Below are 15,435 nucleotides of genomic sequence, written 5' to 3'. Positions count from 1 at the left end.
GTATGTCTAATTTTGTGTTCCTTTTGATGGCATAGAAGGCCCCTCTTGCCTTGTCTCTCTGCTTGTTCACAGCTTTGTGGAAGTTACCTGATGTTTAGCCCGAGGTACATATCGTTTTTTTGTGTGTTCTAGGGCAACGGTATCTTAGATGGAATTTGTAGTCCTGGTGACTGGACCTTTTTGGAACACCATTATTTTGGTCTTACTGAGACTTACTGTCAGGGACCAGGTCTGGCAGAAGATCTAGGTGCTGCTGTAGACCCTCCTTGGTTGGTGACAGAGGCACCAGATCATCAGCAAACAGTAGACATTTGACTTCAGGTTCTAGTAGGGTGAGGCCAGGCGCTGCAGACTTTTCTAGTGCCCTCGACAATTCGTTGATATATATATATTGAAGAAGGTGGGGCTTAATCTACATCCCTGTCTCACTCCACAGCCCTGTGGAAAGAAATGTGTGTGTTTTTTGCCAGTTTTAACCACACACTTGTTGTTTGTGTACATGGATTGTATAATGTTGTATGTTTTTCCCCCAACACCACTTTCCATCAGTTTGTATAGCAGATCATGGTATATATACCCTCAAGCTGATTAGAGGCAAAAGCTTTTTGAAATCAACAAAACATGAGGAGATTTTTCCTTTGTTTTGGTTTGTTTGTTTGTCAATTACGGTGTGCAGGGTGAATATGTGGTCTGTCATAGGGAAATTTGGTAAAACGCCAACTCAACTAGTCTGCTGTTAATGATTATGTAGAGGATTTCCCCAAGGTTACTGTTGACGCATATCTCATGGTAGTTTTTGGGGTCAAATTTGTCTCCACTTTTGTGGATTGCGGTGATCAGTTCTTTGGTTCCAAATATTGGGGAAGATGCCAGAGCTGAGGATGATGTTAAAGAGTTTAAAAGTATAGCCAATTGGAATTTGTCTATATATTTTATAATTTCATTGAGGATACCATCAACACCACAGACGTTTTTGGGTTGGAGGGTTTGTATTTTGTCCTGTAGTTCATTCAAGCCTACCATTTACTATGAACATACCTAGCGTGCGATAGAGCTGCATTTTCTGTGACATGTTTTTGTTGGTTATGTTGTTATGTTGTAGTTGTGTCTATATGGGGGAGGGATTGCTGTCACCTGCAGGCAGGTGTTTGTCACCCTGTGTGCTGAGGGTGTCAGGTTCTTGTCCGGTTCTGGCGTTTAGGTCGCCACAGACAGGTATATGTCCCTGGGCCTGGTAATGATTGGTTTCACCCTCCAGGATGGAAAAGCTGTCTTCATTCAAATATGGGGATTCTAGTGTGGGGATATAGGTAGCACACAGGAGGACATTTTCTCTGTTGAGACATTTTGCTTTTGAATTTCTAGCCAAATATAAAATGTTCCTGTTTTGATTAATTCAATGGAGTGAGTTAGGTCTGTTCAAATTAAATTAAATTAAATTCTACATACTGTTCTATATCAAATTACCCCTGAGTCCCTTCCCTGTTTCACACCTGGTAGTTTACTGGATGGGACTAGCAGCTCTCTGTAATCTAGAGGGCAACCAGTGGGTCCGTCTCCTCTATACCAGGTTTCACACCTGGTAGTGTGGTGGATGGGACTAGTAGCTCTCTGTAATCTAGAGGGCAACCAGTGGGTCCGTCTCCTCTATACCAGGTTTCACACCTGGTAGTGTGGTGGATGGGACTGCCAGCTCTCTGTAACCGAGAGGGCAACCAGTGGGTCCGTCTCCTATATACCAGGTTTCACACCTGGTAGTGTGGTGGATGGGACTGCCAGCTCTCTGTAACCGAGAGGGCAACCAGTGGGTCCATCTCCTCTATACCACCCACCTGGTAGTGTGGTGGATGGGACTAGCAGCTCTCTGTAATCTAGAGGGCAACCAGTGGGTCCGTCTCCTATATACCAGGTTTCACACCTGGTAGTTTGCTGGATGGGACTAGCAGCTCTCTGTAATCTAGAGGGCAACCAGTGGGTCCGTCTCCTCTATACCAGGTTTCACACCTGGTAGTGTGGTGGATGGGACTGCCAGCTCTCTGTAACCGAGAGGGCAACCAGTGGGTCCATCTCCTCTATACCACCCACCTGGTAGTGTGGTGGATGGGACTAGCAGCTCTCTGTAATCTAGAGGGCAACCAGTGGGTCCATCTCCTCTATACCACCCACCTGGTAGTGTGGTGGATGGGACTACCAGCTCTCTGTAACCTAGGGGACAACCAGTGGGTCCATCTCCTCTATACCACCCACCTGGTAGTGTGGTGGATGGGACTACCAGCTCTCTGTAACCTAGAGGACAACCAGTGGGTCCATCTTCTCTATTCCACCCAACTGTTAGTGTGGTGGATGGGACTACCAGCTCTCTGTAACCTAGAGGACAACCAGTGGGTCTGTCTCCTCTATACCAGGTTTCTTGTAGGATGACAATGTCTGTATTTCTGATTTATTTTATGAAAGTCCACATACTACAACACCATGGTCAAGTTTAACCTCTACATACTATAACACCATGGTCAAGTTTAACCTCTACATACTATAACACCATGGTCTAGTTTAACCTCTACATACTATAACACCATGGTCTAGTTTAACCTCTACATACTGTAACACCATGGTCTAGTTTAACCTCTACATACTATAACACCATGGTCTAGTTTAACCTCTACATACTATAACACCATGGTCTAGTTTAACCTCTACATACTATAACACCATGGTCTAGTTTAACCTCTACATACTATAACACCATGGTCTAGTTTAACCTCTACATACTATAACACCATGGTCTAGTTTAACCTCTACATACTGTAACACCATGGTCTAGTTTAACCTCCACCTCTACATACTATAACACCATGGTCTAGTTTAACCTCTACATACTATAACATCATGGTCTAGTTTAACCTCTACATACTATAACACCATAGTCTAGTTTAACCTCTACATACTATAACACCATGGTCTAGTTTAACCTCTACATACTATAACACCATGGTCTAGTTTAACCTCTACATACTATAACACCATGGTCTAGTTTAACCTCTACATACTATAACACCATGGTCTAGTTTAACCTCTACATACTATAACACCATGGTCTAGTTTAACCTCTACATACTATAACACCATGGTCTAGTTTAACCTCCACCTCTACATACTATAACACCATGGTCTAGTTTAACCTCTACATACTATAACACCATGGTCTAGTTTAACCTCTACATACTATAACACCATGGTCTAGTTTAACCTCTACATACTATAACACCATGGTCTAGTTTAACCTCTACATACTATAACACCATGGTCTAGTTTAACCTCTACATACTATAACACCATGGTCTAGTTTAACCTCTACATACTATAACACCATGGTCTAGTTTAACCTCCACCTCTACACACTGTAACACCATGGTCTAGTTTAACCTCCACCTCTACATACTATAACACCATGGTCTAGTTTAACCTCCACCTCTACACACTGTAACACCATGGTCTAGTTTAACCTCTACATACTATAACACCATGGTCTAGTTTAACCTCTACATACTATAACACCATGGTCTAGTTTAACCTCTACATACTATAACACCATAGTCTAGTTTAACCTCTACATACTATAACACCATGGTCTAGTTTAACCTCTACATACTATAACACCATGGTCTAGTTTAACCTCTACATACTATAACACCATGGTCTAGTTTAACCTCTACATACTATAACACCATGGTCTAGTTTAACCTCCACCTCTACATACTATAACACCATGGTCTAGTTTAACCTCTACATACTATAACACCATGGTCTAGTTTAACCTCTACATACTATAACACCATGGTCTAGTTTAACCTCTACATACTATAACACCATGGTCTAGTTTAACCTCCACCTCTACATACTATAACACCATGGTCTAGTTTAACCTCTACATACTATAACACCATGGTCTAGTTTAACCTCTACATACTATAACACCATGGTCTAGTTTAACCTCTACATACTATAACACCATGGTCTAGTTTAACCTCTACATACTATAACACCATGGTCTAGTTTAACCTCTACATACTATAACACCATGGTCTAGTTTAACCTCTACATACTATAACACCATGGTCTAGTTTAACCTCCACCTCTACATACTATAACACCATGGTCTAGTTTAACCTCTACATACTATAACACCATGGTCTAGTTTAACCTCTACATACTATAACACCATGGTCTAGTTTAACCTCTACATACTATAACACCATGGTCTAGTTTAACCTCCACCTCTACATACTATAACACCATGGTCTAGTTTAACCTCTACATACTATAACACCATGGTCTAGTTTAACCTTCACCTCTACATACTATAACACCATGGTCTAGTTTAACCTCTACATACTATAACACCATGGTCTAGTTTAACCTCCACCTCTACATACTATAACACCATGGTCTAGTTTAACCTCTACATACTATAACACCATGGTCTAGTTTAACCTCTACATACTATAACACCATGGTCTAGTTTAACCTCCACCTCTATATACTATAACACCATGGTCAAGTTTAACCTCCACCTCTACATACTATAACACCATGGTCTAGTTTAACCTCTACATACTATAACACCATGGTCTAGTTTAACCTCCACCTCTACATACTATAACACCATGGTCTAGTTTAACCTCCACCTCTACATACTATAACACCATGGTCTAGTTTAACCTCTACATACTATAACACCATGGTCTAGTTTAACCTCTACATACTATAACACCATAGTCTAGTTTAACCTCCACCTCTACATACTATAACACCATAGTCTAGTTTAACCTCTACATACTATAACACCATGGTCTAGTTTAACCTCTACATACTATAACACCATGGTCTAGTTTAACCTCTACATACTATAACACCATGGTCTAGTTTAACCTCTACATACTATAACACCATGGTCTAGTTTAACCTCTACATACTATAACACCATGGTCTAGTTTAACCTCTACATACTATAACACCATGGTCTAGTTTAACCTCTACATACTATAACACCATGGTCTAGTTTAACCTCTACATACTGTAACACCATGGTCTAGTTTAACCTCCACCTCTACATACTGTAACACCATGGTCTAGTTTAACCTCCACCTCTACATACTATAACACCATGGTCTAGTTTAACCTCTACATACTATAACACCATGGTCTAGTTTAACCTCTACATACTATAACACCATAGTCTAGTTTAACCTCCACCTCTACATACTATAACACCATAGTCTAGTTTAACCTCTACATACTATAACACCATGGTCTAGTTTAACCTCTACATACTATAACACCATGGTCTAGTTTAACCTCCACCTCTACATACTATAACACCATGGTCTAGTTTAACCTCTACATACTATAACACCATGGTCTAGTTTAACCTCTACATACTATAACACCATGGTCTAGTTTAACCTCCACCTCTACATACTATAACACCATGGTCTAGTTTAACCTCTACATACTATAACACCATGGTCTAGTTTAACCTCTACATACTATAACACCATGGTCTAGTTTAACCTCCACCTCTACATACTATAACACCATGGTCTAGTTTAACCTCTACATACTATAACACCATGGTCTAGTTTAACCTCTACATACTGTAACACCATGGTCTAGTTTAACCTCCACCTCTACATACTATAACACCATGGTCTAGTTTAACCTCTACATACTATAACACCATGGTCTAGTTTAACCTCTACATACTATAACACCATAGTCTAGTTTAACCTCTACATACTGTAACACCATGGTCTAGTTTAACCTCCACCTCTATATACTATAACACCATGGTCTAGTTTAACCTCTACATACTATAACACCATGGTCTAGTTTAACCTCTACATACTATAACACCATAGTCTAGTTTAACCTCTACATACTATAACACCATGGTCTAGTTTAACCTCTATATACTATAACACCATGGTCTAGTTTAACCTCTACATACTATAACACCATGGTCTAGTTTAACCTCTACATACTATAACACCATGGTCTAGTTTAACCTCTACATACTGTAACACCATGGTCTAGTTTAACCTCTACATACTATAACACCATGGTCTAGTTTAACCTCTACATACTATAACACCATGGTCTAGTTTAACCTCCACCTCTACATACTATAACACCATAGTCTAGTTTAACCTCTACATACTATAACACCATGGTCTAGTTTAACCTCCACCTCTACATACTGTAACACCATGGTCTAGTTTAACCTCCACCTCTACATACTATAACACCATGGTCTAGTTTAACCTCTACATACTATAACACCATGGTCTAGTTTCACCTCTACATACTATAACACCATGGTCTAGTTTCACCTCTTCCAAAGACAGCAGAAATGGCAAACACCGTCCCTTAGTCCACAGACAGACAAGAGTTGCATTCGTCTGTACCATTTCAAGTTTACAAGGGTACAGGAAAGAGAGGACATACTGTTACACAAGCTGTTTTTTTATTATATAGCATGAGGCTGCTCTATCCCAGACAGAGAGGAGCTCCACAGTAGAGGCATGAGGCTGCTCTATCCCAGACAGAGAGGAGCTCCACAGTAGAGGCATGAGGCGGCTCTATCCCAGACAGAGAGGAGCTCCACAGTAGAGGCCTGAGGCTGCTCTATCCCAGACAGAGATGAGCTCCACAGTAGAGGCATGAGGCTGCTCTATCCCAGACAGAGTGGAGCTCCACAGTAGAGGCATGAGGCTGCTCTATCCCAGACAGAGAGGAGCTCCACAGTAGAGGCATGAGGCTGCTCTATCCCAGACAGAGAGGAGCTCCACAGTAGAGGCATGAGGCTGCTCTATCCCACACAGAGAGGAGCTCCACAGTAGAGGCATGAGGCGGCTCTATCCCACACAGAGAGGAGCTCCACAGTAGAGGCATGAGGCGGCTCTATCCCACACAGAGAGGAGCTCCACAGTAGAGGCATGAGGCTGCTCTATCCCACACAGAGAGGAGCTCCACAGTAGAGGCATGAGGCTGCTCTATCCCACACAGAGCGGAGCTCCATAGTAGAGGCATGAGGCGGCTCTATCCCACACAGAGCGGAGCTCCACAGTAGAGGCATGAGGCTGCTCTATCCCACACAGAGAGGAGCTCCACAGTAGAGGCATGAGGCTGCACTATCCCAGACAGAGTGGAGCTCCACAGTAGAGGCATGAGGCTGCTCTATCCCAGACAGAGAGGAGCTCCACAGTAGAGGCATGAGGCGGCTCTATCCCACACAGAGATGAGCTCCACAGTAGAGGCATGAGGCTGCTCTATCCCAGACAGAGAGGAGCTCCACAGTAGAGGCATGAGGCTGCTCTATCCCAGACAGAGAGGAGCTCCACAGTAGAGGCATGTGGCTGCTCTATCCCACACAGAGAGGAGCTCCACAGTAGAGGCATGAGGCTGCTCTATCCCAGACAGAGAGGAGCTCCACAGTAGAGGCCTGAGGCGGCTCTATCCCAGACAGAGAGGAGCTCCACAGTAGAGGCATGAGGCTGCTCTATCCCAGACAGAGAGGAGCTCCACAGTAGAGGCATGAGGCTGCTCTATCCCAGACAGAGAGGAGCTCCACAGTAGAGGCATGAGGCTGCTCTATCCCACACAGAGAGGAGCTCCACAGTAGAGGCATGAGGCGGCTCTATCCCACACAGAGAGGAGCTCCACAGTAGAGGCATGAGGCGGCTCTATCCCACACAGAGAGGAGCTCCACAGTAGAGGCATGAGGCTGCTCTATCCCACACAGAGAGGAGCTCCACAGTAGAGGCATGAGGCTGCTCTATCCCACACAGAGCGGAGCTCCATAGTAGAGGCATGAGGCGGCTCTATCCCACACAGAGCGGAGCTCCACAGTAGAGGCATGAGGCTGCTCTATCCCACACAGAGAGGAGCTCCACAGTAGAGGCATGAGGCTGCACTATCCCAGACAGAGTGGAGCTCCACAGTAGAGGCATGAGGCTGCTCTATCCCAGACAGAGAGGAGCTCCACAGTAGAGGCATGAGGCGGCTCTATCCCACACAGAGATGAGCTCCACAGTAGAGGCATGAGGCTGCTCTATCCCAGACAGAGAGGAGCTCCACAGTAGAGGCATGAGGCTGCTCTATCCCAGACAGAGAGGAGCTCCACAGTAGAGGCATGTGGCTGCTCTATCCCACACAGAGAGGAGCTCCACAGTAGAGGCATGAGGCTGCTCTATCCCAGACAGAGAGGAGCTCCACAGTAGAGGCCTGAGGCGGCTCTATCCCAGACAGAGAGGAGCTCCACAGTAGAGGCATGAGGCTGCTCTATCCCAGACAGAGAGGAGCTCCACAGTAGAGGCATGAGGCTGCTCTATCCCAGACAGAGAGGAGCTCCACAGTAGAGGCATGAGGCTGCTCTATCCCACACAGAGAGGAGCTCCACAGTAGAGGCATGAGGCGGCTCTATCCCAGACAGAGAGGAGCTCCACAGTAGAGGCCTGAGGCGGCTCTATCCCAGACAGAGAGGAGCTCCACAGTAGAGGCATGAGGCTGCACTATCCCAGACAGAGAGGAGCTCCACAGTAGAGGCATGAGGCGGCTCTATCCCAGACAGAGAGGAGCTCCACAGTAGAGGCATGAGGCTGCTCTATCCCACACAGAGAGGAGCTCCACAGTAGAGGCATGAGGCGGCTCTATCCCAGACAGAGTGGAGCTCCACAGTAGAGGCATGAGGCTGCTCTATCCCAGACAGAGAGGAGCTCCACAGTAGAGGCATGAGGCTGCTCTATCCCACACAGAGATGAGCTCCACAGTAGAGGCATGAGGCTGCTCTATCCCAGACAGAGCGGAGCTCCATAGTAGAGGCATGAGGCTGCTCTATCCCACACAGAGAGGAGCTCCACAGTAGAGGCATGAGGCGGCTCTATCCCAGACAGAGAGGAGCTCCACAGTAGAGGCCTGAGGCGGCTCTATCCCAGACAGAGAGGAGCTCCACAGTAGAGGCATGAGGCTGCACTATCCCAGACAGAGAGGAGCTCCACAGTAGAGGCATGAGGCGGCTCTATCCCAGACAGAGAGGAGCTCCACAGTAGAGGCATGAGGCTGCTCTATCCCACACAGAGAGGAGCTCCACAGTAGAGGCATGAGGCGGCTCTATCCCAGACAGAGTGGAGCTCCACAGTAGAGGCATGAGGCTGCTCTATCCCAGACAGAGAGGAGCTCCACAGTAGAGGCATGAGGCTGCTCTATCCCACACAGAGATGAGCTCCACAGTAGAGGCATGAGGCTGCTCTATCCCAGACAGAGCGGAGCTCCATAGTAGAGGCATGAGGCTGCTCTATCCCACACAGAGAGGAGCTCCACAGTAGAGGCATGAGGCGGCTCTATCCCACACAGAGAGGAGCTCCACAGTAGAGGCATGAGGCTGCTCTATCCCACACAGAGTGGAGCTCCACAGTAGAAGCATGAGGCTGCTCTATCCCAGACAGAGCGGAGCTCCACAGTAGAGGCATGAGGCTGCTCTATCCCACACAGAGAGGAGCTCCACAGTAGAGGCACGAGGCTGCTCTATCCCACACAGAGCGGAGCTCCACAGTAGAGGCATGAGGCTGCTCTATCCACACAGAGCGGAGCTCCACAGTAGAGGCATGAGGCTGCTCTATCCCACACAGAGAGGAGCTCCACAGTGAGGCATGAGGCTGCTCTATCCCAGACAGAGAGGAGCTCCACAGTAGAGGCATGAGGCTGCTCTATCCCAGACAGAGAGGAGCTCCACAGTAGAGGCATGAGGCGGCTCTATCCCACACAGAGCGGAGCTCCACAGTAGAGGCATGAGGCTGCTCTATCCCACACAGAGAGGAGCTCCACAGTAGAGGCATGAGGCTGCTCTATCCCACACAGAGCGGAGCTCCATAGTAGAGGCATGAGGCTGCTCTATCCCACACAGAGGAGCTCCACAGTAGAGGCATGAGGCTGCTCTATCCCACACAGAGAGGAGCTCCACAGTAGAGGCATGAGGCTGCTCTATCCCACACAGAGCGGAGCTCCACAGTAGAGGCATGAGGCGGCTCTATCCCACACAGAGCGGAGCTCCATAGTAGAGGCCTGAGGCTGCTCTATCCCAGACAGAGAGGAGCTCCACAGTAGAAGCATGAGGCTGCTCTATCCCAGACAGAGCGGAGCTCCATAGTAGAGGCCTGAGGCTGCTCTATCCCAGACAGAGAGGAGCTCCACAGTAGAGGCATGAGGCTGCTCTATCCCACACAGAGAGGAGCTCCACAGTAGAAGCATGAGGCTGCTCTATCCCACACAGAGAGGAGCTCCACAGTAGAGGCCTGAGGCTGCTCTATCCCAGACAGAGAGGAGCTCCACAGTAGAGGCATGAGGCTGCTCTATCCCACACAGAGCGGAGCTCCATAGTAGAGGCCTGAGGCTGCTCTATCCCAGACAGAGAGGAGCTCCACAGTAGAGGCATGAGGCTGCTCTATCCCACACAGAGCGGAGCTCCATAGTAGAGGCCTGAGGCTGCTCTATCCCACACAGAGCGGAGCTCCATAGTAGAGGCATGAGGCGGCTCTATCCCAGACAGAGAGGAGCTCCACAGTAGAGGCATGAGGCTGCTCTATCCCACACAGAGAGGAGCTCCACAGTAGAGGCATGAGGCTGCTCTATCCCAGACAGAGAGGAGCTCCACAGTAGAGACATGAGGCTGCTCTATCCCACACAGAGAGGAGCTCCACAGTAGAGGCATGAGGCTGCTCTATCCCAGACAGAGAGGAGCTCCACAGTAGAGGCATGAGGCGGCTCTATCCCAGACAGAGAGGAGCTCCACAGTAGAGGCATGAGGCTGCTCTATCCCACACAGAGAGGAGCTCCACAGTAGAGGCATGAGGCGGCTCTATCCCAGACAGAGAGGAGCTCCACAGTAGAGGCATGAGGCTGCTCTATCCCAGACAGAGAGGAGCTCCACAGTAGAGGCATGAGGCGGCTCTATCCCAGACAGAGAGGAGCTCCACAGTAGAGGCATGAGGCGGCTCTATCCCACACAGAGAGGAGCTCCATAGTAGAGGCATGAGGCTGCTCTATCCCAGACAGAGAGGAGCTCCACAGTAGAGGCATGAGGCTGCTCTATACCACACAGAGAGGAGCTCCACAGTAGAGGCATGAGGCTGCTCTATCCCAGACAGAGAGGAGCTCCACAGTAGAGGCATGAGGCTGCTCTATCCCACACAGAGAGGAGCTCCACAGTAGAGGCATGAGGCTGCACTATCCCAGACAGAGAGGAGCTCCACAGTAGAGGCATGAGGCGGCTCTATCCCAGACAGAGAGGAGCTCCACAGTAGAGGCATGAGGCTGCTCTATCCCACACAGAGAGGAGCTCCACAGTAGAGGCATGAGGCGGCTCTATCCCAGACAGAGTGGAGCTCCACAGTAGAGGCATGAGGCTGCTCTATCCCAGACAGAGAGGAGCTCCACAGTAGAGGCATGAGGCTGCTCTATCCCACACAGAGATGAGCTCCACAGTAGAGGCATGAGGCTGCTCTATCCCAGACAGAGCGGAGCTCCATAGTAGAGGCATGAGGCTGCTCTATCCCACACAGAGAGGAGCTCCACAGTAGAGGCATGAGGCGGCTCTATCCCACACAGAGAGGAGCTCCACAGTAGAGGCATGAGGCTGCTCTATCCCACACAGAGTGGAGCTCCACAGTAGAAGCATGAGGCTGCTCTATCCCAGACAGAGCGGAGCTCCACAGTAGAGGCATGAGGCTGCTCTATCCCACACAGAGAGGAGCTCCACAGTAGAGGCACGAGGCTGCTCTATCCCACACAGAGCGGAGCTCCACAGTAGAGGCATGAGGCTGCTCTATCCCACACAGAGCGGAGCTCCACAGTAGAGGCATGAGGCTGCTCTATCCCACACAGAGAGGAGCTCCACAGTGAGGCATGAGGCTGCTCTATCCCAGACAGAGAGGAGCTCCACAGTAGAGGCATGAGGCTGCTCTATCCCAGACAGAGAGGAGCTCCACAGTAGAGGCATGAGGCGGCTCTATCCCACACAGAGCGGAGCTCCACAGTAGAGGCATGAGGCTGCTCTATCCCACACAGAGAGGAGCTCCACAGTAGAGGCATGAGGCTGCTCTATCCCACACAGAGCGGAGCTCCATAGTAGAGGCATGAGGCTGCTCTATCCCACACAGAGAGGAGCTCCACAGTAGAGGCATGAGGCTGCTCTATCCCACACAGAGAGGAGCTCCACAGTAGAGGCATGAGGCTGCTCTATCCCACACAGAGCGGAGCTCCACAGTAGAGGCATGAGGCGGCTCTATCCCACACAGAGCGGAGCTCCATAGTAGAGGCCTGAGGCTGCTCTATCCCAGACAGAGAGGAGCTCCACAGTAGAAGCATGAGGCTGCTCTATCCCAGACAGAGAGGAGCTCCACAGTAGAGGCATGAGGCTGCTCTATCCCACACAGAGCGGAGCTCCATAGTAGAGGCCTGAGGCTGCTCTATCCCAGACAGAGAGGAGCTCCACAGTAGAGGCATGAGGCTGCTCTATCCCACACAGAGCGGAGCTCCATAGTAGAGGCCTGAGGCTGCTCTATCCCACACAGAGCGGAGCTCCATAGTAGAGGCATGAGGCGGCTCTATCCCAGACAGAGAGGAGCTCCACAGTAGAGGCATGAGGCTGCTCTATCCCACACAGAGAGGAGCTCCACAGTAGAGGCATGAGGCTGCTCTATCCCAGACAGAGAGGAGCTCCACAGTAGAGGCATGAGGCTGCTCTATCCCACACAGAGAGGAGCTCCACAGTAGAGGCATGAGGCTGCTCTATCCCAGACAGAGAGGAGCTCCACAGTAGAGGCATGAGGCGGCTCTATCCCAGACAGAGAGGAGCTCCACAGTAGAGGCATGAGGCTGCTCTATCCCACACAGAGAGGAGCTCCACAGTAGAGGCATGAGGCTGCTCTATCCCAGACAGAGAGGAGCTCCACAGTAGAGGCATGAGGCTGCTCTATCCCAGACAGAGAGGAGCTCCACAGTAGAGGCATGAGGCGGCTCTATCCCAGACAGAGAGGAGCTCCACAGTAGAGGCATGAGGCGGCTCTATCCCACACAGAGAGGAGCTCCATAGTAGAGGCATGAGGCTGCTCTATCCCAGACAGAGAGGAGCTCCACAGTAGAGGCATGAGGCTGCTCTATACCACACAGAGAGGAGCTCCACAGTAGAGGCATGAGGCTGCTCTATCCCACACAGAGAGGAGCTCCACAGTAGAGGCATGAGGCTGCTCTATCCCAGACAGAGAGGAGCTCCACAGTAGAGGCATGAGGCTGCTCTATCCCAGACAGAGAGGAGCTCCACAGTAGAGGCATGAGGCTGCTCTATCCCACACAGAGAGGAGCTCCACAGTAGAAGCATGAGGCTGCTCTATCCCAGACAGAGAGGAGCTCCACAGTAGAGGCATGAGGCTGCTCTATCCCAGACAGAGAGGAGCTCCACAGTAGAGGCATGAGGCTGCTCTATCCCACACAGAGAGGAGCTCCACAGTAGAGGCATGAGGCTGCTCTATCCCACACAGAGAGGAGCTCCACAGTAGAGGCATGAGGCGGCTCTATCCCAGACAGAGAGGAGCTCCACAGTAGAGGCATGAGGCGGCTCTATCCCAGACAGAGAGGAGCTCCACAGTAGAAGCATGAGGCTGCTCTATCCCACACAGAGAGGAGCTCCACAGTAGAGGCATGAGGCGGCTCTATCCCAGACAGAGAGGAGCTCCACAGTAGAGGCATGAGGCTGCTCTATCCCACACAGAGAGGAGCTCCACAGTAGAGGCATGAGGCTGCTCTATCCCACACAGAGCGGAGCTCCATAGTAGAGGCATGAGGCTGCTCTATCCCAGACAGAGTGGAGCTCCACAGTAGAGGCCTGAGGCTGCTCTATCCCAGACAGAGCGGAGCTCCATAGTGGCTGACCTGAACCTAATGCAGGAAACCCTTATAATATAATAAATAATAATATAATATAATATATAAATAATAATATATGCCATTTAGCAGCCTTCAGAGAGACAGGTCAGAGCAGCTAGAGGACTGAATCAGCTTCTAGAGACCAGCCAGGCATCTCCACAGCACACCACATTCCTGACAGGATTTCTTTCTCCACGTGCCGCCATGTCTCTCCCCAACTATTAAACACACTACTGGTACAACACAGTAACCTGCTTACCTACTAGCCAGCCTGTGTCCCTGTCTGCCTGCCTGCTTACCAGCCTGCCTGTTTTCCCTGTCTGCCTGGTACCAGCCTGCCTGTTTCACCGCCTGTCAGCCTGCTTACCAGACTGCCTGTTTTTTCCCTGTCTGCCTGCTTTCCGTGCTCCCTCTCCCTGCATCCTCTCTCCTTCTCTCCTTGCTCCCTCTCTCCCTGCCTCCTCTCTCCTTCTCTCCCTGCTCCCTCTCTCCCCCTAACCACGCTCCCTCTCTCCCTGCCTCCTCTCTCCTTCTCTCCCTGCTCCCTCTCTCCCCCTAACCACGCTCCCTCTCTCCCTGCCTCCTCTCTCCTCTCCCTGCTCCCTCCGTCTTGCTCCCTCTCTCCCTGCCTCCTCTCTCCTTCTCTCCTTTCTCCCTCTCTCCCTGCATCCCCTCTCCATCTCTCATTGCTCCCTCTCTCCCTGCTCCCTCTCTCCCTGCATCCTCTCTCCTTCTCTCCCTGCTCCCTCTCTCCCTGCATCCTCTCTCCCTGCTCCCTCTCTCCCTGCATCCTCTCTCCCTCCATCCTCTCTCCCTCTCTCCCTGCTCCCTCTCTCCCTGCATCCTCTCTCCCTGCATCCTCTCTCCTTCTCTCCCTTCTCCCTCCGTCTTGCTCTGCGCGGGAGCTAAGCTTCTACTCGCTAGTCCGACGGAGTGAAACATGCTGTAGTGTAGTAAATAGCACAAAGAAGGCAGCAGCAGCACCGTTACTTACCTGGATGCTAGCTAGCGGTGCAACGATATCATCTCAAATCCAGTAGAAAAGATAGGAGAGAGACTGCTGTTCATAGGTAACCTGGAGCTCACTGTTCACTCACCACACAGAGAGAGTCAACGGTGTAGCATGGAGTGTGTGTGGTGTGTGTGAGTAGAGAAGTGAGAGAGAATGTCCTCGTCTCACAGAGCAGTGACAACTCTTCCCCCCCAGGGACTGTGCTGTGAGAGGAGAACCACCACCTGGGAGAAAGCACTTCAGTTGGGAAGGAGGGGGCGGGAGGGAAGGAGGGAGGGGAATGGAGAGGAAGAGGGAGAGAGGAAGGGATTGAGAGAGAGAGGGGGGAAGGGAGATGAAGAGAGAGGGAAGGAGGGAGACCGAGAAGGAGTGAGAGAGAGAGAGTGAGGGATGAAGGGAGAGAATGGGAAGGAGAGAAGGAGTGAGAGAGAGAGTGAGGGATGAAG

At 49.7% G+C, this 15,435-nt stretch overlaps 1 protein-coding gene across 1 annotated transcript in view; it reads right to left on the bottom strand.

The window, feature by feature from the left end:
* The window catches only part of LOC118381902 (plasma membrane calcium-transporting ATPase 2-like), a 238,561-nt gene extending 223,435 nt beyond the window's left edge, over positions 1–15,126 (bottom strand). The window contains 1 exon segment of the mRNA XM_052526180.1: positions 14,972–15,126. The gene's annotated coding sequence lies outside the window, so the exon portion shown is untranslated.
* Positions 15,127–15,435: the final 309 nt, after the last annotated feature.

This window comes from Oncorhynchus keta, chromosome 10 (assembly GCF_023373465.1).
Source record: "Oncorhynchus keta strain PuntledgeMale-10-30-2019 chromosome 10, Oket_V2, whole genome shotgun sequence".
NCBI lineage: Eukaryota > Metazoa > Chordata > Actinopteri > Salmoniformes > Salmonidae > Oncorhynchus > Oncorhynchus keta.
Note: the sequence above shows the minus strand (reverse complement) of the source record. Positions and strands in the feature narration are given on the sequence as shown.